This window comes from Ranitomeya variabilis, chromosome 8, assembly GCF_051348905.1.
Source record: "Ranitomeya variabilis isolate aRanVar5 chromosome 8, aRanVar5.hap1, whole genome shotgun sequence".
Classification (NCBI taxonomy): domain Eukaryota; kingdom Metazoa; phylum Chordata; class Amphibia; order Anura; family Dendrobatidae; genus Ranitomeya; species Ranitomeya variabilis.
In genome coordinates this window covers 187,768,204-187,795,725 of record NC_135239.1, presented here as the reverse complement: position 1 = coordinate 187,795,725, position 27,522 = coordinate 187,768,204, and the positions used below count along the sequence as shown (strand labels likewise).

The 27,522-nt window shown below is 42.0% G+C and overlaps 1 protein-coding gene and 1 non-coding gene across 4 annotated transcripts in view; one reads left to right on the top strand and one right to left on the bottom strand.

Moving 5' to 3' along the window:
* Positions 1-27,522, top strand: part of ERC2 (ELKS/RAB6-interacting/CAST family member 2) — a 1,115,226-nt gene that overhangs the window by 771,162 nt on the left and 316,542 nt on the right. The window lies entirely within an intron of this gene.
* Positions 2,073-2,181, bottom strand: LOC143788968 (U6 spliceosomal RNA). The gene has a single exon (XR_013218784.1). It is a non-coding gene; the product is annotated as a U6 spliceosomal RNA (small nuclear RNA).

Here is a 27,522-nt window from a genome sequence, read left to right as displayed (position 1 = left end):
TTAACCCTGTAATTTTCTATTACATTAATGATGACAATTACAAAATGACACGTCTACAGACACATACAGAGATGGAGAGCGTCTCTGCTTGGCGTCCATGACCCAAGCGTCTATCAACAAAAACTGTATTTTTTTTCTTGCTCATTGGCTCCACAGGTTGAATGCCAAGATGAAAGCAGCAAAAAAAAACCAACCTTGTCGAGTTAATAAAGAAGGCAGCGTCCCCGCTATACAGTTTTACATAATACAGACTACTTGTCTAGCTACGAGGATTAAGGATTCTATAGCTTCCGACCCTGTCTGTTTTCACAATAATTATTTTCTTTAACTGTCCCATATAATAAGTTATTTCCTGAAGTTGTAGAAGAAAATAGAGGAAAAACAAAACCATCGGCACAGTGATTAAAAAAAAAAAACCTTGAAAAGGCTTGTGTAGGAATGCCCAAGGGAAATGTTGTTGTGAGCTTTAATTACATTTTTTCAGCCCATTTCTTTGTGTGAATGATCCCACGTCGTACTGTATAATTATGCCGTTTGGCGTGCTGAGCATGGGACGAATGGTTTTTGCATGACTATCCTATATGTTACTGTCTGTAGTATTGTGTTATTATTGCAAGTCGTTTCCTGTGTTTTGGAGACAGACCATTATCTCACACGACTTGAAAGCTTTATGATCACAAAAAAAGACAAAAAAAGCATTCTCATCAAAATGCCTTGTCTGTCCTCAAAGTGGTAATATTTGGAAATGATACATCTGATTAGAAATTATCAATGAATGGACCTTATATACTGGGGGCATTACGCCCCAGACAGAGATAGTTTACAATGCTGTCAAGGGGGAATTCAAAGTCTGTAGTTATCTTATTCCTCTGTGCTAAAAACTGTGGATTTTAGTCCAAATCTTATTTTTCTGTGCTAAAGACTGTGGATTTTGGTGCAAATTCTTCTCCTAAATCCACACGAAACCCTCCACTGCTGGAAATCTCCGTAACCCTGTTACGTAACCCTGTGCACCATGAACATTAAGTATCATGGAAAAATTGTGTGGATTGACATGACACCGATTAACCAAATTGTATTGGAATCCATGGCCCTTCGTAATGCACATCTGCAGTAGGAATGATTTCCGCCATGAGACTTTCAAATAATAATAATAATCTTTATTTTTATATAGCGTTAACATATTACGTAGCGCATTACAGTTTGCACACATTATCATCACTGTCCCCAAAGGGGCTCACAATCTAAATTCCCTATCAGTATGTCTTTGGAATGTGGGAGGAAACCGGAGAACCCGGAGGAAACCCACGCAAACACAAGGAGAACATACAAACTCCTTGCAGATGTTGCCCTTGTTGGGATTTGAATCCAGGACTCCAGCACTGCAAAGCTGTAGTACTAACCACTGAGCCACCGTGCTGCCCACCAAATCCAAACCATGTGAAATAAGAAAAACCTGCCTATTATTCCATAAAAATCCATCTCCGAAAACAGGAATGATCAAATGCTTTTAAAGTGATAATCCTGCTTTCCTGGAATCCGTACACATCACTTAGGTTCTCCAGGGTGAAATATAGCGTATAATTTCTGGATCCTAGTATGTAGGCTTGGACTGGCCCACAGGAGAAGAGGAGATTACGCCAGTAGGCCGCCCCTCTGAAGGAATACTAATGAGTAGTGCTATTACACTTGATTCACAATATGCAGAAAAAGGTACAATCTAATCACTCAATAAACAAGCTAGCCAAATTAATATTGCATAGAAGTAAAAGTCAATTTGTGCACTAGGGTCAGGTTATTTTTGCATGTAGCTGAACAGTGCGCCCCAAGAATCAATGTTTCTGGTAGGCCTTTGCCAATCCAGTCTCACATGTCTAGTATAAAAAGGTAAAAAGGTAAAAAAAAAAAATGTGAGCTGCAGTCAATAGCAAATTTATGTAAAAAAAAATAGTTTCTTTATTGGTCCATTCGAGTAGGTGGCAATGTTTTGGTTCAAGAGGTTGACAAAGACTTACTTTCTTTTCAGCCAAAAAGTTGCCACCTGTCCACATATACCAAAAAGGCACTATTTTTTTTATATGGAACGCTTCACGAATTTGCGTGTCATCCTTGCGCAGGGGCCATGCTAATCTTCTCTGTATCGTTCCAATTTTTTAGTGTATGTGCTGCCGAAGCAAGCACAGGCACAATTTTTTTTTAACAGAATTTGCTATTGAGTGCTGCCCCCTTATTTTTTGCTCTTTCATGTACCATAGGTTGGTGAGTTGCAACCTGCAGGCTGCACCTAGACCTGAACTTTTGCTTGTGCTGATTCATTTTCATGTTTATATAGAAAAATATTTAGAATTGAGAGTCCTCAGTGGTTGATACCTTTTAATGGCTAACTGAAAAGATGGTAACAAATTGCAAGCTTTCGAGACTACATACGTCTAGTTAGCCATTAAAAGGTATCAACCACTGAGGACTCTCAATTCTAAAAGACGTATGTAGTCTCGAAAGCTTGCAATTTGTTACCATCTTTTCAGTTAGCCATTAAAAGGTATCAACCACTGAGGACTCTCAATTCTAAATATTTTTCTATCTACTGGCTAACACGGTACCAAGATATATTTCTTTCCTGTATCATGTTTATATAGACAGACTGACAAACAGATACAGTAGTTCTGTAATGCCATGATGCACTACTATGCCATAGGTCAAATTGAGAGGATAGCGGCACACCACTCAAGAAAAAATGAAAAAAACTTTATTCAGGCATAGCAAGCCATATTAAAAACATGAAAAGCCTTACGCGTTTCAGGTGCATGCAGTCATAGTTCTATGACTAAGAATGCTGCATGCACCTGAAATGCTTAAGACTTTTCATGTTTTTAATATGGCTTGCTATGCCTGAATAAAGTTTTTTTTTCATTTTTTTATCAGTGGTGTGCCGCTATCCTCTAAATTTTTCCTGTTTGGCTGTGCTCATCAGCCTTGCGAGCACCCACCTGCCTTCTGATTTGGTTCTACCCATTTTGTGCTGCATGTGGATCCCATTGAAGCTCCCAGACCTCCTCCTGTATTATTATTATTTTTATTATTATTATTATTTATTTATATAGCACCATTGATTCCATGGTGCTGTACATGAGAAGGGGTTACATACAAGTTACAGATATCACTTACCGTAAACAAACTAACAATGACAGACTGATACAGAGGGGCGAGGACCCTGCCCTTGCAGGCTTAGGGTACCGTCTCACAGTGGCACTTTTGTCGCTACGACGGTACGATCCGTGACGTTCCAGCGATATCCATACGATATCGCTGTGTCTGACACGCAGCAGCGATCAGGGACCCTGCTGAGAATCGTACGTCATAGCAGATCGTTTGGAACTTTCTTTCGTCGCTGGATCTCCCGCTGTCATCGCTGGATCGTTGTGTGTGACAGCAATCCAGCGATGCGTTCGCTTGTTTCCAGGGTAAACATCGGGTTACTAAGCGCAGGGCCGCGCTTAGTAACCCGATGTTTACCCTGGTTACCAGCGTAAAAGTAAAAAACAAACAAACCGTACATACTCACATTCCGGTGTCCTTCAGGTCCCTTGCCGTCTGCTTCCCGCTCTGACTGACTGCCGGCCGGATAGTGAGAGCAGATCACAGCGGTGACGTCGCCGCTGTGATCTGCTTTCACTTTATGGCGGCACTCAGTCAGAGCGGGAAGCAGACTGCGAGGGACCTGGCGGACACCAGAATGTGAGTATGTACATTTTTTTTTTTACTTTTACGCTGGTAACCAGGGTAAACATCGGGTTACTAAGCGCGGCCCTGCGCTTAGTAACCCGATGTTTACCCTGGTTACCCGGGACCTCGGCATCGTTGGTTGCTGGAGAGCTGTCTGTGTGACAGCGCCCCAGCGACCACACAACGACTTACCAACGATCACGGCCAGGTCGTATCGCTGGTCGTGATCGTTGGTAAATCGTTATGTGAGACGGTACCCTTACATTCTACAGGATTATGGGGAAGGAGACAATAGGTTGAGGGTTGTAGGAGCTCCAGTGTTGGTGAGGCGGTAGCTTCAGTAGTGGTGAGGAGGCAACGGGGTCAGTGCAGGCTGTAGGCTTTCCTGAAGAGGTGGGTTTTCAGGTTCCGTCTGAAGGATCCGAATGTGGTTGATAGTCGGACATGTTGGGGCAAAGAATTCCAGAGGATGGGGGATATTCGTGAGAAGTCTTGGAGGCGATTGGATGAGGAGCGAATAAGTGTGGAAGAGAGAAGGAGGTCTTGGGAGGATCGGAGATTATGTGAGGGAAGATATCGGGAGATTAGTTCAGAGATATATGGAGGAGACAGGTTATGGATGGCTTTGTAGGTCAGTATTAGTAATTTGAACTGGATACGCTGAGGGAATGGGAGACAGTGAAGGGATTTGCAGAGGGGGAAGCAGAGGAGTAGCAAGAAGAGAGATGAATTAGTCGGGCAGCAGAGTTAAGGATGGACGAGAGAGGTGCAAGGGTGTTAGCAGGGAGGCTGCAGAAAAGGATTTTCCAGTAGTCAAGGCGGAAGATGATGAGGGCATGCACAAGCATTTTAGTAGATTGACGGTTGAGGAAAGGACGGATTCTGGAGATATTTTTGAGCTGGAGGCGACAGGAGGTGGAAAGAGCTTGGATGTGCGGTTTGAAGGACAGGGCAGAGTCGAAGGTTACTCTGAGGCAGCGGGCTTCCGGTACGGGAGAAAGCATGATGTCATTGATTGCGATAGATAGGTCAGGTAAGGAAGATCTATGGGATGGAGGAAAGATGATGAGTTCAGATTTGTCCACATCGAGTTTGAGGAAGCGAGAGGAGAAGAAGGAGGATATGGCTGATAGGCACTCTAGGATTCTGGACAGCAGAGCGGTGACGTCTGGGCCAGAGAGGTAGATCTGAGTGTCATCAGCATAGAGGTGGTACTGGAATCCAAGGGACTTTGAGTTGTCCCAAGCCAAGTGTATAGATTGAGAAGAGTAGGGGTCCTAGAACAGAGCCTTGGGGGACTCCAACAGAGAGAGGATGAGATGAGGAGGTAGTGTGGGAGTGGGAGACCCTGAATGTGCGGTTGGAAAGGTACGAGGAGATCCAGGATAGGGCGAGGTCTTTGATGCCAAAGGAGGAGAGGATCTGTAGTAGGAGGCAGTGGTCAACTGTGTCGAAAGCAGAGGACAGGTCTAGAAGGAGGAGTACAGAGTATTGTCCATTAGCTTTGGCGGTAGGTAGGTCGTTAGTGATTTATGTATGCCATAGGTCATGCTCCATTTGTTGTGTGGATGGTACCACTTCGTTATATTAGAGATAAAATAAAATAAACAAAGTTCATGACCCCAGGGTGCACTAAATTGACTTCTGTTTCCTGGTAATGTAATGTAATGTGGTACATTCCAAATAGTCCAAAAAACAGGGAGGCCAGAGGAGCTGTTAATAAACTTTACTTATTGCACAGGTACATCCAGATAAACGATTGCTTAACAGAGATTAAATTCCAGTGCAGCAATCACAGGTACTTTCTGGTTTGCTAATGCAGATGTATAAATGGTGCAGTGATTCCTGAACTCCGACTTCTGCTTATATGAACAGTCCTGATCACATAGCTGCCTGAGCTGAGGCCGTGGTTTCTCTTTTACAGAAACTTTGGCTGTTCACTACTTGCGCTTTCACTTTTCTAGACTACTCACTCTTGCACACAAAAAAGCAGGACCTGTGGTCATATGGTCCAACCATGTGACATTATGGCCATATATGGAAAGCAGGGCTGTTTTGTTAACTCTTAATCTCCTGATAGCAGAACATAATAAGTCCATCACTCTCGGCATATATAACCACTTCTATATATTGGATTCTCATGTACATTATCTGGAAAGTGAAATATGAATATTGTGCAAACCTAATGAGGTAGCTTCTAGCTCTGCTACATCTTAAAGGCACATAAACTACAACTTAGGGGCATCAGCGATAGATAGATAGATAGATAGATAGATAGATAGATAGATAGATAGATAGAGAAAGAAAAGAAAAAGTGACGAGTACCACCTATGTAAAAATGTGTCTGAGGGCTAAGCCTCACATGCAATTGCCAAGTTTACCAAAACAAATAAACAAATGTAGGCATCACACCAAAAATAAGGAGCATAGTGAATTCTATTGCCCCATGTGGTGACATTTTTGAGAAAGGTTCACTCTATGAACCAAAATGTTACCAGTCCACATGGGCCAATATAGTCCACTCATTTTGCACTTTATTTGGGGTATGCTGCCTCCATTTGTTATGGATGGATGGACGGACAGACGGAGGGCTTGAGAAAGGTTCTTTGATGGGACCAAAACATCGCCACATGGGCTAATTAAGTCCACACTTTTTGCCTAATAATGGAATATTGCCTCTTCTTATTTTTATATATTTGACATATTATGGGATTGTTAGTCCAGGAGGCTTGGGGTCATGAGGTTTTTTTTATTGTTTTCATGTTGTGCTGCTTCATTTTTTTCTACTTAGATAGATATTTGATAGATAGATAGAAAGATAGATAATAGAGAGATAGATAATAGATAGATAAATGATAGAGAGATACATGATAGATAGATGACAGATAGATAAATAATAGATAGAGATAAATAGATAATAGATATATGACAGATAGATCATGGATAGATGATAGATAATGGATAAATAGATAATAGATAGATAATAGATAGATGATAGATAGATAAATAATTGATAGAATAAATGGATAATAGATAGATAGATGACAGATAATATATAGATAATAGATAGATGATAGATAATATAGATAAATAGATAGATACAATAGATAGATAAATAAAGCAGCACTTAAGTATACAGTTGGTCCCAGCCTACAGGTTTGTAACCCAACAACCACTAGAAATAGAAATTTCATAAATACAAAAATACTTTTTTGCTATTGGAGCTGAAATATTCCATTTGTTTTGTTTTTTTTATACAACAGCTAATGCATTTTTTCACTTTTTGCATTTTATATTACTAAGTGCTGCCTGCTTTTTAATATTCTAGATCGATAGATAGATGAAAGCTACTGTAGATACTGTAGAAATGAACAGACAAATAGGCAGCAATTATCTATGAATTCTTTATGCTTTTCTCTTGTTGAAACCGTGTGAAAACCTTTTCAGGCAGTTTATCGTTCTTGCACAGCAGGGGGTCCTTCTGTTAGAGGGGCCTCTGAAAACACTTTCGATCTCATAAAGAAAAATTCAAGGGGTAACGAATCGAACGATCATATAATATTAAATACAAATGCAGATAATCCAGACCATGCCGTGTTGCTGCAGCCAACGGAGACTGTTGGAAACTCGCATGCGAGTCCTGAAGATGTTTTAGTGCAGACTCCTGGCATGTGGGTTTTGTTGTGACTTAGCTGACATCTTTCATGTGTGTTCAGAACCGTGTGGATTTTATTTACATCCAGTTAATTCTTGTTTTTTAAGAGCATGAATAAATATTACTCAGGACCAAGAAACAGATGTACGGCGCGGTAAGGTACACACGCTACACTCAGAACAGGCCTCCATTGTGTGACAGCATTTATTGAACTGTTCCTGCACCGGTTTATTTGCTTGTATGCATCTAGTTCCACTAATCTTCACTTGTCTCTGTACATTACGTGAAGCTATAGGTGAACAGCCTACTTAGAATTTCCTATTTTCCTCCATAGAATTTTGCCAAGTCTTGTTCTGGTGCTTGCTTTGCAAGGAAATTTCCTATTAGGAAAATATGCCAAATTTTCTTTTCCGAACTCTGCAAAGGAATACGTGGATTTTGTCCAAGCTGCCTAAATGATGAGATTCCAGAATGTTACTACAGTTTGACAGTGGTTTATTCTACGCGTTTCAAGGTTTTTTGCAACCTCTTCATCAGGAAATGCCACATGAAACATACAACATAATGTTTCATGTGGCATTTCCAGAAGAAGAGGTCGTAAAAAAACCTTTGAAACGCGTAGAATAAACCACTGTCAAACTGTAGTAACGTTCTGGAATCTCATCATTTGGGCAGCGTGGACGAAATCCACGTATTACTTTGCAGAGTTCTGTTTCATGCAGTCGATGACCGACTTGTGGATCTGAAGCAGCCCTTATCTATACATGCTTTGAATACCTAATACCAGGTGAGCAGTTTTCTGTCAAATCGTTTACTCTCTTTGTGGGATGAGACCCTATTTTGCGCTTGTGTCTCCCTCTTTATTCACAATACAAATTTTGTTTTCCGGAACACTTACTGGTACAAGATTAGTCTCCGGTCAAGACTTATTTCCTCTGAAATGTTTAGATCTATTGCACAAGATCAGCCACAAAAAACAACCCTTTTCCACTTCCATTTACATGACTACGTTCACATTATTGTCAAAGAATATTGGACATACAGTCCGTGTTCTCATAGCCACACACCAAATACCGTTTTGTTTTTTTTATCATTTGGTGAAGGATGGCTCAGCTTGTGTGAAATTCCTATTGCATTAGTATCTAATGCTCTGTATTCCATAAGCTTCTGTTTAACCACATAAACTTTTTTCTTGCTGTTCTGTTGACTTGTGCCGGATGGGATAACTTTTCCGAAGAAGGCCCCGTAATCCTCTTCTGCAACAATGACAAGTGTCTAAACATGGCTATCCATTATGTCTTCTCACCAGTCGTGGATCCGGTGTTTTTACTGGAACGAGAAGGTGTGGAAATTGACCAATAAAACATTTTTGTGTGCAATGTCTTGCATTATCGCAATTATTTGTTGTATCGGTTTCACTACTGCTACTCAATTAGCAGGAAACCAATGTTATATTGTATTTATCCAAGTTGTCCTGATGATCTGGTCTGTACAAGCCTGAAACGCATTGACCTATTGTCTGTGGATTCAATAAACTACTCGTTTTGTTTGGAATGTGGCCAAGTGAACCCTGGTTTTGACAAGCCTGTGTTTTATGCCTACTGCAGACAAGTATGGTAACCATGAGAGGATAGTCTATGGCAGTGGCAGCTTCAACATGTTTGGAGGCAATTTTATGTGTTGTGTACTTTACACACCACCGCAACATGAATAGGGAAATTGGAAGAGGCTGAAGATTGAGATCTAGTATCCACCAGTCCAAGTGACGGTGTTTTCCTATGAAGTTCCTCTGTTTGATTTTTCAAGTAACATAGTAAGACTCTATTGTCAAGGAAAGATACAATTGGCTTCACTATGGGAAATGGGTGGTTGGCCATGTGTTTAAGCTCCTATATTTACAACTATAGAAAATAGTAGAAGTCTCAAAGCAAAAGACCTAGAAATTGGCATTGAAATTGGAATTGTTCCATCAAAAATATTTGATTATAAAATAAAGTCCCTCTCTGTAGTGCAGTAAATCTGATCATACACATCAGATAGCTGTCAACCAAATGTCTGTTCAATCACCAACTATCCTTCCCATCCCATCTGCACATATGCAGGCTCAGCTTGGCCAAGCATGCTGTGATGTTTTCGTCGATAAAAAACGAAACGTGGACCCTCTGGACCGTGACGACAAACCCCTCATGGACGAGCTGACCAGAGGGACCGCCCCCTATACAGGGAGCGTTAGGGGCAGGCCCGTGAGGGACTATCGCCACAGAGGCTGGAGGATCAAGACAAAAAGGGGAAAAATAACGGAGTGACGATGACGGCAGGAACTCAGGGTAGGTGGGAGCTGGGGGACTAGGAACTGGAGGGTATGACCGAGACAGAGATCTGACAGGTACACTGCAGGCACACTGGGACCGAGGGAGCAGGAAAGAGACACAGGGAATGGCCAGGTACTAGAAAGACGAGGGAGCAAATGGGAACACTACGGTGACACGGAGGCTGGTGGGAAAATACGGAGACACAGAGACTGACGGAGGCAGGAAAAGGATATAGGAGCCGGGCAGATACCGCAGAGAAAACAGGAACTGAAGGAATACGGCAGGATCAGTGGAAACAGGCAAGGCACTGCAGAGGGAGAGGAGACCCAAGGTCAGAGGGCAAGGAACGCACAGAGACCACAGGCGGCCAGAAGCACTTGTAAGCACAAATGAACATCAGGCACAGAGGAGCAGCAGGAAGCGGCTTACATACCAGCGTGGGAGACACTTCCGGATTACAGTCCTCCAGGATGACGGAGAGGACAGGAAGGAGCGCCAGCAGAGGAATCAGATGTGCACACGCGCAGAGCTGAATGCGACTTGCGCGCGCACCCGACGAGCTGCAGAAGCCAGGGGAGAGCGCTGGAGAGAGGACACTACAGCAGAGGAGCTGCGCCGGGACGCCGAGGATGGGTAAGTATGACAGGGTGCGGGGAGCGGCAGCAGCATGACACATGCATTTGCTTTTTCTTGGGAGACAGGAGCAGGTCTCTGCCAGACAAAAGGATCACGCTTCAAAATTCAATGTGGTTGATCCTTCTTTCTCCCAGCATCATTTGTTGGGAGAGGAGCAGAGCCTAATTCACACAAGATTTTCAGCCTGATGGTACTGTATTTTGATCATTGCCATGTCTGCCATTTGCGCTTTAATTTGTGTAGTTTGCCATTTGATATAGTAATGAGAGAGATCCACGAAGGGCAAAAAGGTGGTTCAATGTCTACTTCCATTCACTACATCATTGACATCTAGTGTTCAAATCCCACTAGGGCAACATCGTCAGATAAGTTTTTATTAACCCAGTATGACTTTCCTTTAGCTGTTCTAGTGTTTCTCCAGCAGTTTTGAGTTGAATGAATTCCCTGAAAAGTTTTTCACCCTTTCAATATATATTTTCAATCTCTAAAGGATAGTATAATTGTAATAGTTGTACTTTTTAGGCTGAGTTCACTTCTGTGTTGTACACTTCCATTGTTCTGCTCCCATCATAAGAGAGGAGCTGTAAAAATTACTGCTGTTGGATCCTTCACATGACCGACAATCAGCACCCAAAACGGACTCCTACAGGAACATCCAATGCAGATGTAAGCTAAGCCTTAAATGGGTGTTCTCACATAATTAAATTGCTTTAGTTAGTAAGACAGCATGAAAATAACTAAATTTGCAATTGATTTGCTCTTTCGATCTGTTATCATTACACTGCAAAAAGAGATATTATCTTACATAGTGTAAAGCTAGTTGACCAGGAGCTGGGCCACCTCAGACCCTGGCCAAAAGTGCATAGCAGTTACATTTCAGGAGTGGGGTTAACTTTTAATATCCCAGCCCTCTCTCTCTAACCCATTGATTTCTATACAGCAATTATCTGTTCACTTCCCCCTCCCTCCAAGCTTCTGACTGAGCTGCTGAGTCTGTTACTCACCAGGACTGTCACTCAAGGAGGAAAGCCCGCCCTACCAGAAACCAGGAATAAAGGAGACTGGAAAGTTGAGAGCTGCTCAAGAGACAACTTGAAAATAACCCTTTAAGGTTTTTACTTTAGCTAAGCATTTTTAAAGCAAGGTATAGTTCATGGTATATTAGGAATCGTAATGACTGTCACTAGCTATTTCTTCAGGATTGTAATATGTTTTGCACTTTTTGTAAAAGAAAGGAACTTTAAATCAGAAAGAGCATATGGATTCTTTAGAGGTGGTAAAGAAAGGCTTATTTTGTCTCTATCTCTTGGCAAGTTAGCCTATTGTTTTTGCTTATTTAAACTGCGTTCATGAATGCTTTAGTCTTAACATCATCCAGATGACTGATCAAAGCGCAAGTCCTTAATTCCACGTTGCTAAAATATTTTTAAAAAGACAGTTTAAATATTGGAATTTTACAGCTACAGATTGCTGCTAAGCTGCTCACTCTATTACCAGTCAATCAAGGGTTTTATTTTACTTTACTTGATCCACTCTAAACCTCCTGAATATTAGGGTTATATTAATACCTGCCGGTCTATGCCAGTGTCGGTCGAGAATTCTTTTCACATATAAACCCCTTTATGTATTTCAGGGAAATATATAAATTTAGTTAGAAGTTAGGTCATTTTTTTCATCAAGTTCTAAAATGATAAAGTGGAACTTCTGATTGGTATAGGGAACGTTTCTCCAATCCTAAGGGGCTGTGAAGAACCATGTCTCTTCTATAATGGCTTTAGGCAAAATTACCAATATGTACCACCTAGGAATTGCATCAAAAGGATAGAGTTTCAGAAAATGAAGCTAATTGATTGCATATACTGTACAACTTTCTTACATTCTGTATCAATCAACAAGGTAGTCTTAGAAGCAGAGTGAAGGAGGCACAGCTTTTTTACCACCCTAAATTAAATTGTCATCAGGGACGGAAATTGTCACTTACTGTGCTTCCATCACCGCCCCCTGATGATTTTTAGTTTCAGTGATGGAAGCGATGGGGACAGAAGCAGTGATTATGGTGGAACAGACTAAAAATGCTAGCAAAAGGAACACAAGCTGTGATCACTTCTCTATCACAGCATCTGAAAAGGGGCATCAACGGGGAAGGGTGGTGGTGGCAGAAGCTGTAGCAAGCCACCAAAGCGCCGCTCCCCCTGGTGATGTTCTGTTCCAGGAGAGGTGATAGAAGCTGTAAGGAAGCGACTGCAGTATCATCTTTCTGTGACATCCCGTTTAAGACTGCCCTCAAATGAAACATCACAGGAAATAAAGAAAAGAGTAGGGAATTGTAAAATATAGCTAGTTACAAAATTGTATAGCAAAAAGGATTCAGCAGTATTCTGTAAGCACTAAAATGCTTGCAAACATTTAACAAATAAAAATTGGCCAATCCATATGTGCCCACCAATCATGACAAGGCAACCTTTCTATGATAAGACCCTAAATCTAACATTTATTAAACATGCCTCGCCTGGGCTGAAAAACTACAAATTTAAAGCTCAGGTAGGATCCATCACTAATTATAAACATTTAACGACAATTAAAGACTTAAGGTGCAATCACACGGCTGTATAAATTGGAGTGAGATCGGAATGCAGTGCGCAAACTAGCCGGTGGCTCTCCTGACCCAAGCGTGACAGCTTTATGTATTTCTATGCAGCAGTAGCACTTGGGTTGGGAGAGCTGATGGCCAGTAAGTGAACTGCATTCCAATCTTGCTCCGATTTATACCACTATCTGAGTACATTCTTAAACTGATGGGAGGAGATCAGCCAAATATGGAGTCAGTTAACATATCCAACAGTATATAACAAAAAATGACGGGCAACTCCAAACAGAATATCGCCAATACTTGGCCATGGTACATTGTAGGTCGATAGTTTTAATGGTTTCATTACTAAACAGTTGGTAGACGTTGGCATAAAGGGCATTTCCAAAGGATGATTTGGGTATTTTGCAGCCAACTGGGACACTCCAGTAGTCATTTAGATCTGAATAATGGACATCCATGGTATCCAGTAGTCCCCATAAAGTGCAGAAGTCATCAAGTGCAAATTCTAGTTGTTGCTTTTAGTGTCCAAAATATACAAAAACATTGTACCTACAAGTGATTTTAAAAGACCTTTTGCGTAAACGATTGCACTTCAAATTAGGCCGATGTATTTTTTTGCAACTCTTAGATCTTTTTTCATTTGCAAATCTGAAGGGTTACGAGAGCAGCTCGCTTCTGCTTGATTTTTGTCACACATCAATGTATCATGCCCTGCGGTGCTAAACCCTGCTTTCATTTGGAAGTATAAATCAGGGAGACCCGTGTAATGAGAGGGTTTATGTGGATAACCCACATTTTGTTTTGCATCAGTTATTTCTTCGGAATTTTAATTCCAATTCACTAATAAAAAAAACAATCTAAAGATGTTTAATATCCATATGAAGGATTTCCAGATGGGTCATGTTTGAAGGGTTCAGGAGCAGAAATCTTTGGATTAGAAAAATATTTAGCCCGTAACACTTTGAAGCTGAAGCTCCTCTCGCTTCTGCTAGGTCTGAGGTTCCATAGCTATTTCTCATACAATCGCTGAACTCTACACCGCCTGGAGGGGCACGATGGTGGTGTTCATCTACCACCAAGAGTTCAACTCCGTGTTGTGGTCATTTCCACTAATTTGATTCACGACAAATTGATTTGACTTAATCCAATTTACATTCTTTATAAACGATGAAGTTATAATTTCCATATTTTTGTTCATTATTCTCCAGCCAGATTGACAAATATATTAAACCAAACAAATATTTTGCGCATTTAGTAAATTTGCAGATTCACTGATTCAGTTTCAATATAAATGCAAAACAATAGAAGGTTATCCTCATCACTTCCATCAAGAAATGGACATACAAATGTCTTTCTTATCTTTCCTCCTAGGTCGACAGATCCCCAGATGAGCAGTCTGAAATAACCAGCCTTAACAAATGTATACGAGTTCACAATACTCTATTGGGAGTTGTTTTTGCTATACGTGTCTGTATAGTATTTGGCCAACAGATGGCAGTAATGTGAACTGCAGCCAGTCGAGTGATTGTTGGCATGTTGTGATGCTGCATTGAATTTGTACAGTGTGAAAATAGAGTTTTGTAAGGGTTGTTCTCATCATCGTACACAGTTTAAAATACAAAATGATTGGAAAAACAATAGATATTGCAATTTACTTATTAAAAATCCTCGCCATTCTTAAGTGCAGAAAGATCTTTAATTCTATTGTTTACTGCTCAATGCTTAGGTTTCCAACAACCAGTACGGTTTATAAGGGGTGGCTGGCCTCCTAGGAAAGAAATGCCGCACTTACAAGCTCTTTTCAGTAGAGCTTGCAAGCGCTGCCCTGCTGCTGGATCGCCAGTTTCGGACAGTTTCAGTGCCTCTGTGCTCCTGCGATGGTGCCGAAGCAAAGTTGCTGCTTCTTGTAGTATTGGAGAGCACGCAAGATGATGATGTTGGTCCAAAATGTTAATCGAGCAGAAAATCACCTCTCCCCTGGCAGGCAAGTACCCAGAAGATGAGGGAGCAGTGCGCTCCTGCAGAAGATGTCTAGAAAACCTCATTAATAAAATTGGCGGAGCTGTTTTGGTTGACATAAAGGCAACTACCCACTGTGCAATATCATGTAGGGGACACAGATACTTATCATAGTTTACATTTATTGGTGGATTGTTAGAGAAACCTATGGGGGCTGCTATATGATCAGCCATTGGAAAGCTCAATGTCCATATACATATATCCATATATCTTCAATGTTTCTTCAGTTGACAACAGTATGTTTTGGTCCTGCACCAATTTGTCACAAGAGGAGAAAATAATTACTACAATTAGGCTAGGGTCACATTAGCGTATATTCTCTCCTCTGAGACAATCAGATCGATTACACAAATCACACTCTCATCAAAGTTTATTTAGAGTCTGATCAAAGTGTGAGCATAGTGTGAACCGATTCTCTCGGTTACGGAGAAGATGGAAAAAAAATTCTCCATCTACTCCTTTCTGTCAATCTGTGATAATCACACCACGCCGAGATGTCATTAGAGGGAATGAAGGATAGCTGTGGAGACACCATCACGTGTTTCTCAACGCCAGCAGTGAATAGCCAGACCTTTCCCCGGGAAGGAACAACCACGGGAAGGGCAGCATCCCATAAAGGAAAACATCCAATACAGGAAAACCACCTATGCCAAGCATGGTATCCATCCACAGACAGCTGTTTCGGGGTGTTTGCCCCTCATCAGTGTGGAGTAGGAATCTGGCTATTAGGAGCAGTGCCTAGTAAAAGGCTGTGAAGGAACAGATGATTGGCCTTGGGGAGACCAAAACATCCAACATCGTGGAGACACCATCACGTGTTTCTCAACGCAGTGATCCAGAACACTGCCCCCATCCCTTATGGGAAATATGCAAATGCATGAAGGATAGCTGCGGAGACACCATCACGTGTTTCTCAACGCCAGCAGTGAATAGCCAGACCTTTCCCCGGGAAGGAACAACCACGGGAAGGGCAGCATCCCATAAAGGAAAACATCCAATACAGGAAAACCACCTATGCCAAGCATGGTATCCATCCACAGACAGCTGTTTCGGGGTGTTTGCCCCTCATCAGTGTGGAGTAGGAATCTGGCTATTAGGAGCAGTGCCTAGTAAAAGGCTGTGAAGGAACAGATGATTGGCCTTGGGGAGACCAAAACATCCAACACCGCGGAAATATGCAAATGCATGAAGGATAGCTGCGGAGACACCATCACGTGTTTCTCAACGCCAGCAGTGAATAGCCAGACCTTTCCCCGGGAAGGAACAACCACGGGAAGGGCCAAGCATGGTATCCATCCACAGACAGCTGTTTCGGGGTGTTTGCCCCTCATCAGTGTGGAGTAGGAATCTGGCTATTAGGAGCAGTGCCTAGGTGGTTTTCCTGTATTGGATGTTTTCCTTTATGGGATGCTGCCCTTCCCGTGGTTGTTCCTTCCCGGGGAAAGGTCTGGCTATTCACTGCTGGCGTTGAGAAACACGTGATGGTGTCTCCGCAGCTATCCTTCATGCATTTGCATATTTCCCATAAGGGATGGGGGCAGTGTTCTGGATCACTGCGTTGAGAAACACGTGATGGTGTCTCCGCGGTGTTGGATGTTTTGGTCTCCCCAAGGCCAATCATCTGTTCCTTCACAGCCTTTTACTAGGCACTGCTCCTAATAGCCAGATTCCTACTCCACACTGATGAGGGGCAAACACACCGAAACAGCTGTCTGTGGATGGATACCATGCTTGGCATAGGTGGTTTTCCTGTATTGGATGTTTTCCTTTATGGGATGCTGCCCTTCCTGTGGTTGTTCCTTCCCGGGGAAAGGTCTGGCTATTCACTGCTGGCGTTGAGAAACACGTGATGGTGTCTCCGCAGCTATCCTTCATGCATTTGCATATTTCCCATAAGGGATGGGGGCAGTGTTCTGGATCACTGCGTTGAGAAACACGTGATGGTGTCTCCGCGGTGTTGGATGTTTTGGTCTCCCCAAGGCCAATCATCTGTTCCTTCACAGACATTAGAGGGAAGTCCGATGGCTTTCATAGAGTTAACTTTCATGGCTGAGTGCAATCCAAATCAGATTAACCAACGGCTACGTTGTGATTTTTTTTCCTTGGGCTGGCTCCATCCGAGGAAAGTACAGGTCATGTTCACGGCCTCATAAAATTACATTGGTCCAAGTACGAGCAGATGTTATGTTGGATCGCACTCATACCGATGATACGATCATGTGCACAAATCTAATGCCTACCAAAAAAGACAAAAAGACACCTAGATAGAAAGCATAGATTGCAAACCTTGCCATTTTTAACCACAACAAGAAACTGATGCAGAAAATCTCCCAAAGAAGGCATTTCCACCATGTCTGTTGTTCTAAATGTAAATAGGGAAGACATTAATCTAAGAAATAATATTTCCTCCTGGATTTTTTGTATTGTTTTTTCTTATTGGGTGATAATATTTTAAATGTCAGAACTCTGACTTTTATGATGCCCACTGGAGCACCAAGTCATATAATGCCGAGGTCAGAATTCATAGTCTAATGGTTCTACTGGACTAAGACATTGGACTTCTGGAAATGAGCAATTTCTTGGTGTTAAAATTTGGAAAATATTTTTACTTTCATATGTTTGGGATTTAATGTATCTGAAAATGTAAATTATTATGTTATCAAACTTAATATATGTATTGGGGTGTAGCGTTATACACTTGGGGGATCTACGAATCCATCAGTCAGACGGTAAAAATAGCTAAGAGAATAGCTCAGACACAAGAATAAATATGAAGTTCTAGAAGGTAAAAGGTTAATAGATTCAATAAGAAGGCAATTGTCTTGTAACCTCTGTTTATATGCACAGTCTTGTAACAAGGAGCACTTCATACATCACGTCTGAATTCCGTGGAGCCGTTTCCTGTGTGATGACCTTTCCTTTGATGTAAATGGAAATGAAGATTGTCTGTGATGGGCTCCTGGGTTCTACATCTGGATGTGACTTAGGTTATAGAGATCTGTACAGGTGTCTGACATAGAACCTTCTGCTGTTACAGAAGGGGAGCCTCGGAGCCTCAGATACTGAGGATAGACATGTGGTAGACAATGGAAAAAATCCCAGTTATTTTTTATATGATTGATAGTTGCACTTCTTCCAAGATGTCCGTTGCACCAAAGAATAATCCTTGCATAAAAATTTGACTTTCATTCCATAGTATTAAAAAATATTACAATAATAGGAAGACAAGTCAACACTTTGGCCATATCTGATCTTTTACATGCCTGAAACTTTGACATTTCTTCCTATTGTTTGTTATATTTTTTAATACTAAGGAATAAAAGTCAAGTTTTCATGCAAGGATTACTGTGTGGTGCTTCGGATTGCTTGGAATTTTATTGCGTTGAACCTATTGGGAGGCCACACTGAGTAAGCACAAAACCAAACCAAGTAAACATAAAACCTATCAATGGTGCCTGGGATCCATCCACTGAACTGATATTTGATTTACTTGTTAGACAAAAAATAAAAGATCTGAATTTTAAAGCAGTTAAGATAAGTTCAGAATTATATATTTATTAACTCAGTGCTAAAGGGAATTTTTACTACAAATACAGCCAGTTCAAGTGTTTGCAAGGAATTAAAGGGTTTTTCTCCTGATGTTGTCCAACATTCACCACAAATATCAGATCAGAGGCTCATCTTCGGTTTTCCCCAATGAAATTAGGTGAAGTTGAACAAGATGTCTCCTTGTCATGATCTTTGCAGAGTAGAGAACCAAACAAGGCTTCCAAAAACGTATCTGGTTTCTGGTAAACCTATATTTCTATACCGTTGTTTAAGGGTCAGCTGCATAGATTCCACCTTACTTCTTGAAAGAGGGTAGATAAGAAATCATTTAGTTGCCTACTGTAATTATTGTTATGGTTACCTAGTGGAAGAAAATTCCTGTTCAACGTTATCCAATGTCATTCAGGAAAACCTGAAATAAGCACCATAGCTGTGTAACGTGGCACGGAGTGGTAGCTATGGGCGAAGCACAGGTCTGTCGCACCTCTGCATGCTACATGAAAGTGCGAATCATGGTTGAGTGTGTCGATTGTGTTGTGATGGTGCTATATTCGTGCTAGCCGTACGCAGCCGATGTTGCTGGTTTGCCAGGACCAGATGTTTCACAGTTCTATGAGGGAGACCACCATTCAAAAATAAACTTTTTACTGAACGGGAACTTGGTAGAGTCCTTTTCTCACCCCGTGGTTCTGCGTCTTCTTTCTCCTTAGGGTGTCAGTATATCTGGACTTAACTTTCAAGCCCCCTGACACTCTGGAACTTCCACCTGAGACAATCTGTGTGCCTCTTGTACTCAGTCCTGTTCAGGCCTGTTACCTTGTGAGCCAGGGCCGGACTGGGACTAAAATTCAGCCCTGGCATTTGAAGTTACACAGGCCCACTTGTCACATGGTGACTGTATAATATCTTTGTACACTTGTAGGCAGGGCCGGTTTTAGGCAAAGTGGGGCCCTAGGCAAAGTTTAAAATGGGTCCCAAAAGATAACATATTCCACATCACACAGAAGCCTTTCTGTTGTATTTACGTGCGCTGAGTTCAGGCCGCTAAATGAGTTTGATCGACAATACGGAAGTTGTTCAACGCTTGTTTCCCGGCCTCTTTCCACCAGCTGATGAATAATGATGGGACAGAACGATCACTAATAGATCACTAACCGATCACCATACAGTATCATGTTTTCAGCAGCACATCTACAGTTTACACCGGCGATGTGCTGCTGACAACAAGGCTTTTTGTTCCAGCAAAAACAATCTGAATATGCAGCATTTTACTTGTTTAGTAAAATACACCCCATAGTCCTCCATATATTATAATGTGCTCCATAGTCCTCCATATAGTATAATACACTCCCTATAGTCCTCCATATATTAAAATACACTGCTCAGTCCTCAACATAGTATAATACACTCCTCATAGTCCTCCATATAGCATAATACACTCCTCATAGTGCTCCATATAGTATAATGCACCGCCACAGTCATCCATGTAGTACAATTCACTTCCCATAGTATAATGCACCCCATAGTTCTTCATATAGTATAACGTATTCCCCATAGTCCTCGATACAGTATCATGCAGCCCACATATAGTATAATGCAGCCACCCCAGAGTATAATACACCAACCACAGAGTATAATGCAGCCACCCCAGAGTATAATGCAGCCACCCCAGAGTTTGTAACCCCCATAGAATATAATACAGCCCACCTCCCCATAATATATAATGTAGCCCCCCATAGAATATAATGCAGCCCCCCATAGTATAGAATATAATATACTCCCCATAGTATATAGCAAAGCCCGCATATTATATAGCACAAACCGAATAGTATACAGCACAGCCTGCATACTATAGCACAGCCCGTGTAGTAGATAACACAGCCCACACAGCAGTATTCAGCACAGACCACACAGTAGTATACAGCACAGCCCACGTAGAAGTATACAGCACAGTCCACACAGTAGTATACAGCACAGCCCACAGAGTAATATATACAGCACAGCCCACAAAGTAATATATACAGCACAGCCCACAAAGTAATATATACAGCACAGCCCACAAAGTAATATATACAGCACAGCCCACAGAGTACTATATACAGCACAGCCCACAGAGTACTATATACAGCACAGCCCACAGAGTACTATATACAGCACAGCCCACAGAGTACTATATACAGCACAGCCCACAGAGTACTATATACAGCACAGCCCACATAGTACTATATACAGCACAGCCCACAGAGTACTATATACAGCACAGCCCACAGAGTACTATATACAGCACAGCCCACAGAGTACTATATACAGCACAGCCCACAGAGTACTATATACAGCACAGCCCACAGAGTACTATATACAGCACAGCCCACATAGTACTATATACAGCACAGCCCACAGAGTACTATATACAGCACAGCCCACAGAGTACTATATATAGCACAGCCCACAGAGTACTATATATAGCACAGCCCACAGAGTACTATATACAGCACAGCCCACAGAGTACTATATACAGCACAGCCCACAGAGTACTATATACAGCACAGCCCACAGAGTACTATATATAGCACAGCCCACAGAGTACTATATACAGCACAGCCCACAGAGTACTATATATAGCACAGCCCACAGAGTACTACATACAGCACAGCCCACAGTGTACTATATATAGCACATAGCACACAGTAGTATACAGCACAGAACACAGCCCACAGAGAACTATATACAGCCCACAGTAGTATACAGCACAGAGCACAGCCCACAGAGAACTATATATAGCCCACAGTGGTATACAGCACAGAGCACAGCCCAGAGAACTATATACAGCCCACAGTAGTATACAGCACAGAGCACAGCCCACAGAGAACTATATATAGCACAGTAGTATACAGCACAGAGCACAGCCAGAGTACTATATATAGCACAGTAGTATACAGCACAGAGCACAGCCACAGAGTACTATATATAGCACAGTAGTATACAGCACAGAGCACAGCCACAGAGTACTATATATAGCACAGTAGTATACAGCACAGAGCACAGCCACAGAGTACTATATATAGCACAGTAGTATACAGCACAGAGCACAGCCACAGAGTACTATATACAGCCCACAGTAGTATACAGCACAGAGCACAGCCACAGAGTACTATATATAGCACAGTAGTATACAGCACAGAGCACAGCCACAGAGTACTATATATAGCACAGTAGTATACAGCACAGAGCACAGCCACAGAGTACTATATATAGCACAGTAGTATACAGCACAGAGCACAGCCACAGAGTACTATATATAGCACAGTAGTATACAGCACAGAGCACAGCCACAGAGTACTATATATAGCACAGTAGTATACAGCACAGAGCACAGCCACAGAGTACTATATATAGCACAGTAGTATACAGCACAGAGCACAGCCACAGAGTACTATATATAGCACAGTAGTATACAGCACAGAGCACAGCCACAGAGTACTATATATAGCACAGTAGTATACAGCACAGAGCACAGCCACAGAGTACTATATATAGCACAGCCCACAGAGTACTATATATAGCACAGCCCACAGAGTACTACATACAGCACAGCCCACAGTGTACTATATATAGCACATAGCACACAGTAGTATACAGCACAGAACACAGCCCACAGAGAACTATATACAGCCCACAGTAGTATACAGCACAGAGCACAGCCCACAGAGAACTATATATAGCCCACAGTGGTATACAGCACAGAGCACAGCCCAGAGAACTATATACAGCCCACAGTAGTATACAGCACAGAGCACAGCCCACAGAGAACTATATATAGCACAGTAGTATACAGCACAGAGCACAGCCAGAGTACTATATATAGCACAGTAGTATACAGCACAGAGCACAGCCACAGAGTACTATATATAGCACAGTAGTATACAGCACAGAGCACAGCCACAGAGTACTATATATAGCACAGTAGTATACAGCACAGAGCACAGCCACAGAGTACTATATACAGCCCACAATAGTATACAGCACAGAGCACAGCCACAGAGTACTATATATAGCACAGTAGTATACAGCACAGAGCACAGCCACAGAGTACTATATAAAGCACAGTAGTATACAGCACAGAGCACAGCCACAGAGTACTATATATAGCACAGTAGTATACAGCACAGAGCACAGCCACAGAGTACTATATATAGCACAGTAGTATACAGCACAGAGCACAGCCACAGAGTACTATATATAGCACAGTAGTATACAGCACAGAGCACAGCCACAGAGTACTATATATAGCACAGTAGTATACAGCACAGAGCACAGCCACAGAGTACTATATATAGCACAGTAGTATACAGCACAGAGCACAGCCACAGAGTACTATATATAGCACAGTAGTATACAGCACAGAGCACAGCCACAGAGTACTATATATAGCACAGTAGTATACAGCACAGAGCACAGCCACAGAGTACTATATATAGCACAGTAGTATACAGCACAGCCACAGAGTACTATATATAGCACAGTAGTATACAGCACAGAGCACAGCCACAGAGTACTATATATAGCACAGTAGTATACAGCACAGCCACAGAGTACTATATATAGCACAGTAGTATACAGCACAGAGCACAGCCACAGAGTACTATATATAGCACAGTAGTATACAGCACAGCCACAGAGTACTATATATAGCACAGTAGTATACAGCACAGAGCACAGCCCACATCTCTTCTCTTCCTCCACCCCCTCCCCTCACCTCCTCCGAGAATGGCCCCACAGTCCAGAAAAAAAAAAAACTCTCCTCACCTCTCCTCGTGCCCAGCGTTGCTTCCTGGTTCCTGCTCCTGTCTCAGCAGCTGCAGTCTGCCCGGGACACAGCAGGTGCGCGATGATATGACGTCATCGCGCACCCGCAGTGTCAGAGGCAGAGCGGGGAATGATGGGAGAGGAGCGTCTGTAGACGCTCTCCTCCATCATTGAATTCAACTGTACCGGCGTCTATACGCCGGTATAGTTGAATGCGACGGCGGGGGCGGGGGGAGGCGGATCGAGCGGCCCACTACTGGCACCGGCCCTTCTGGCATTTGCCAGAAGTGCCCGATGGCCAGTCCGGCCCTGTTGTGAGCTGTAAACTCTAAGCCTTTCTGCTAGGTGCCCTCTTCCAAGACCGGTAGGTCACTTCTCCGGATCTCGTTATCTCTTTCTTTAAGTCTCCTCTGACTCTCAGGACACTCCAAAATGTGGTATTGCTCAGAGTGGACCTCAGGTCCTTTCACAATGCACTCCAAGCCCTATCTGACTCTGACAGAAAATTGTCATTTTGCCTGTAACTCATTCCCCTCATTCCCTCCCACTTTGGGCTAGTAAAAAAACTTTAAATCTAACTATCCCTGTGGTCAAACTACACACATTACTAATGCATATCACAATCCACATTAAATCATATCACATAGCAGTCAATCAGTTTCTTCAGGGGCAAAAGTTGACAGCATGTCCATATCCTTACAGGGTCAGGCAGAGCAGCTGGCTGCATGTGGCTGACATTTCACCTAACATGGTGTCTAATTGCCATATGATTTTATTTCATAGCTTCAGCCTTACTACCATTGCACCACCTCCGCATTGTCTGGCCATACCCTTAAATAGAAATAGAAATAGGAACCAAAAATTCAGGACAAATATATATCAAACTTGATAAAATCTTAATTTCATGATTCTGAAAACTGCACAAACTTGAGCTATCAAAGGTTGAAAAATAGAAATGAGTGGATTGACCCACGGAGGATTGAGCTAAAGTTGACTTTCCTGAAATTTTCAATTTCACATAAAAATGAACACTTTAAGATTTTTTTTGCAGTTTGCAAAAAAAAAACTTGCCCGACAATAGTGATGGTTGTGGCTGGTCAGGTCCGTCGGGTTCAGTTGAACATTTAAAAAAGTTCTAATGAATAGTGGGCCTGAACATCTGGTGTTTCCTATGCTGTCATCTGTGTGATAGGGTGAGAAACACTGGCTCTGATCAGTGGTAAGTTTGTTACCGCCGGTCAGAGTGCTGCGGTTCCCACAGTGTCACACAGGTTGGACAGCATGTGAGCCAGCAGCTCTGAACAGTGGTAAAAAGGTTACTGTCATTGACTGGTGTCTGCTGATGAAAGCACTACTCTCATCATCATACGCCTGGTCTGGCTGATAGCAGCGAGAGCAGGCGTACGATGATGAGTATTCACCAGCTAGCACCTGTGCATTAAGTAAATAAAAAATAAAAGAGAAAAATGGCATGTGGACCCCTCTATTTTTCCTAAACAGCACAGGTAAAGCTGGTGGCTGACGGTGGCAGCCCCCAGCTGTCAGCTTTCTATTGTCTGGTTATCAAAAATAGAGAGGTCCCATGCACTTTTTAAAAATGATTTAAAAAGCACCTTTTCTTGTCCTGATGAAGAAGTCTGTAATACTTTGAAATACTTTGAATAAATAAAGATTATTATTATATTGGATACCAGCAGTACAGATTATTCGCAAATCCTCCTTATTTGCATAGCTCAAATAAAGGATTTTTTAAGTGTATTTCGTTCAATGAAAGGACTTTTTTTGTGTGTATTTATTTAACTTTCACAACAGGTTAGTATTGGGGGTATCTTATAGACGCCTCTCCATTACTAATCTGTGGGCTTGATGTCCGACATTACAAAGCTGACCTCAACCCCACAAATATTACCCCAACTGCCACCGCAACAGGGCATGATGTGACTGCTCAGCTGTGAATCCAGGAGACACTGATATGAACCTCAGAGCACAGCTTCTGTGATCTTCAGTGATGTCATTGAGTTTATAGCCCGGTCACAAGCAGCTAGTTCTCAGGCTCAGCTCAGTGTCTGCTGGATTCATGGCTGAGTGGTCGCATCATGTCACTGCTCGACCATGCAATCCAGATGTAGCAGAGTTGGCCTCAAATGGATTTTTGTCAGACAGGTGAGGAACATGGTGTTTTATTATTTTTAATTTTACATTAATAAATGAGTAAAAAAGGATGAGGAATGTTTAAATAAAGGAGTTTTTCTGTGATTATTTCAATTAAAGGACTTTTTTTCCTGTGGGTCTCTTTCTTACTTTAGATTACTGGGTTATTAATGAGGTGTCTTATAGGCACCTTTCCATTACTAACCCCTGGAATTGATGTGCACTGATGTTACAAAGCTGACATCAACCCCACAAGTATTGCCCCACTTGCCACCACACCAGGGCAAGTGGGAAGAGTCGGGCACATTGCAAGAATTGGTGCATCCAATTAATGCCCCTTTTCTGGGGCGGCTGAAGGCTGCTATGTTTAGGCTGGGGGGACCAATATCCATGATCCTTTACTAGTCTAAAATACCTGCCCCCAGCTGTCTGCTTTAGTTTGGCTGGTTGTCAAAAATGGTGGGACCACACTTTTTTTTTTTAATTATTTATTAAAATAATTTAAAAAAGTGTGGGAACCCCTCTATTTTTGATAACCAGCCAAGATAACGCTGACAGCTTAGAGCTGCAGCCCGCAGCTGTCCGCTTAGCCTGCACTGGCTATCATGAATAGAGGGGACCCCACGCCATTTTTTAATTTTATTTATTTATTGCACAGGTGCCTGCTGTTGAACACTCATCATTGTATGCCTGCTCTCACTGCTATAAGTTAGACCAGGCGTAGGATGATCAGAGTAGTACTCTAATCAGCAGGCTCCTGTGACTAGCGGTAACCTTTTTACTGCTGGTCACAGCAGCTGGCTCACACACTGTCCTTTTTATGACAGCGTGGGAACCACAGCACTCTGACCGACAGTAACAAACTTACTGCCGATCAGAGCCAGTGTTTCTCAAGCTGTCACACAGATTACAGCATGGGAAACACCAGATTTTCGGGCTGCTGAACCTAAACAGTAGTGCAGACTTCTGGGAGAAGTCCATGTTCGTGGTCCGTACATGGAGACTAGATGTTCGATACGGACCCTGAACTTTACTGTTCGGGTTCACCCATCCTTACTGATACACTTACCCACTCTGCTGAAAAGTGTGTGCTAATATCTTTTTGTGTTACTGCCTGGGCCTCCACATAATGTCCTGCAGCTATGACATCCAGCGGATTATCATACCTTGTACATTGATGGGCAGTCCTGGACTATCACAGATTAACAGTTCTCAGTGAAGCACAGTATGTATGGCAGAGTCATTTTCCACCTCCAGAGTCACTGGGTAAGTGTTTGTCTCTTGTAGAGTGTAAGCTCTTATGATCAGAGGGGTCCTCCCTCTCTCTCTCCAACAGCACGTAAGATCTATTGACCAGCAAGTTCCTCTCTCTTTCTCCCATAGAATATAAACTCAAAGGGGTTCTCGCTCTTTCTCATCTCCCCTGCATATATTTTCTGAGCAAGATCAAGCTTTCAGTTTTGAGATTTGTGCAAATTTATTTACTCCAAATTGAATTTTCGGAGGAAAGTTCAGCTAAGTGAACTGGACAATCAGAAAGGACCACTGAAAAAAGCAAACTACCACAAAGTCACCTATGAGCCAGGTAGCCAACATAACCCAACATTTGTTTTGCATATGTTTCTTCCAGGGATCCAATGCAAAACGTCTGTTGGGTTGTGTTGGCTACTTGGGTACTTGATTACTTTGTGGTAATTATTTTTTCATTGATTTCTGCTGCATGGTCCTATTCACTTTGTGCGGAATATATCTGTAAAGTGTGTATATATATATATATATATATATATATATATATATATATATATATATATATATATATATATATATATATATATATATATATATATATATATATATATATATATAAGCTTTATGCACTGATACATTACACTTTTTCATAGCATGTACAGCTAATAACAGTTCAGCTTCTTTTAGTGATTTCCCTTCCACACTGGCAGCCTTTTGTCTTGTTGTTTTTATCCACTATGGGTGTTTTCTATCCCTTTACATAGTTGTACATTTTTAATAAAACACAGACTGTATCAATTTTCATATATATTTGTACTGCACTTGTTTTTCCT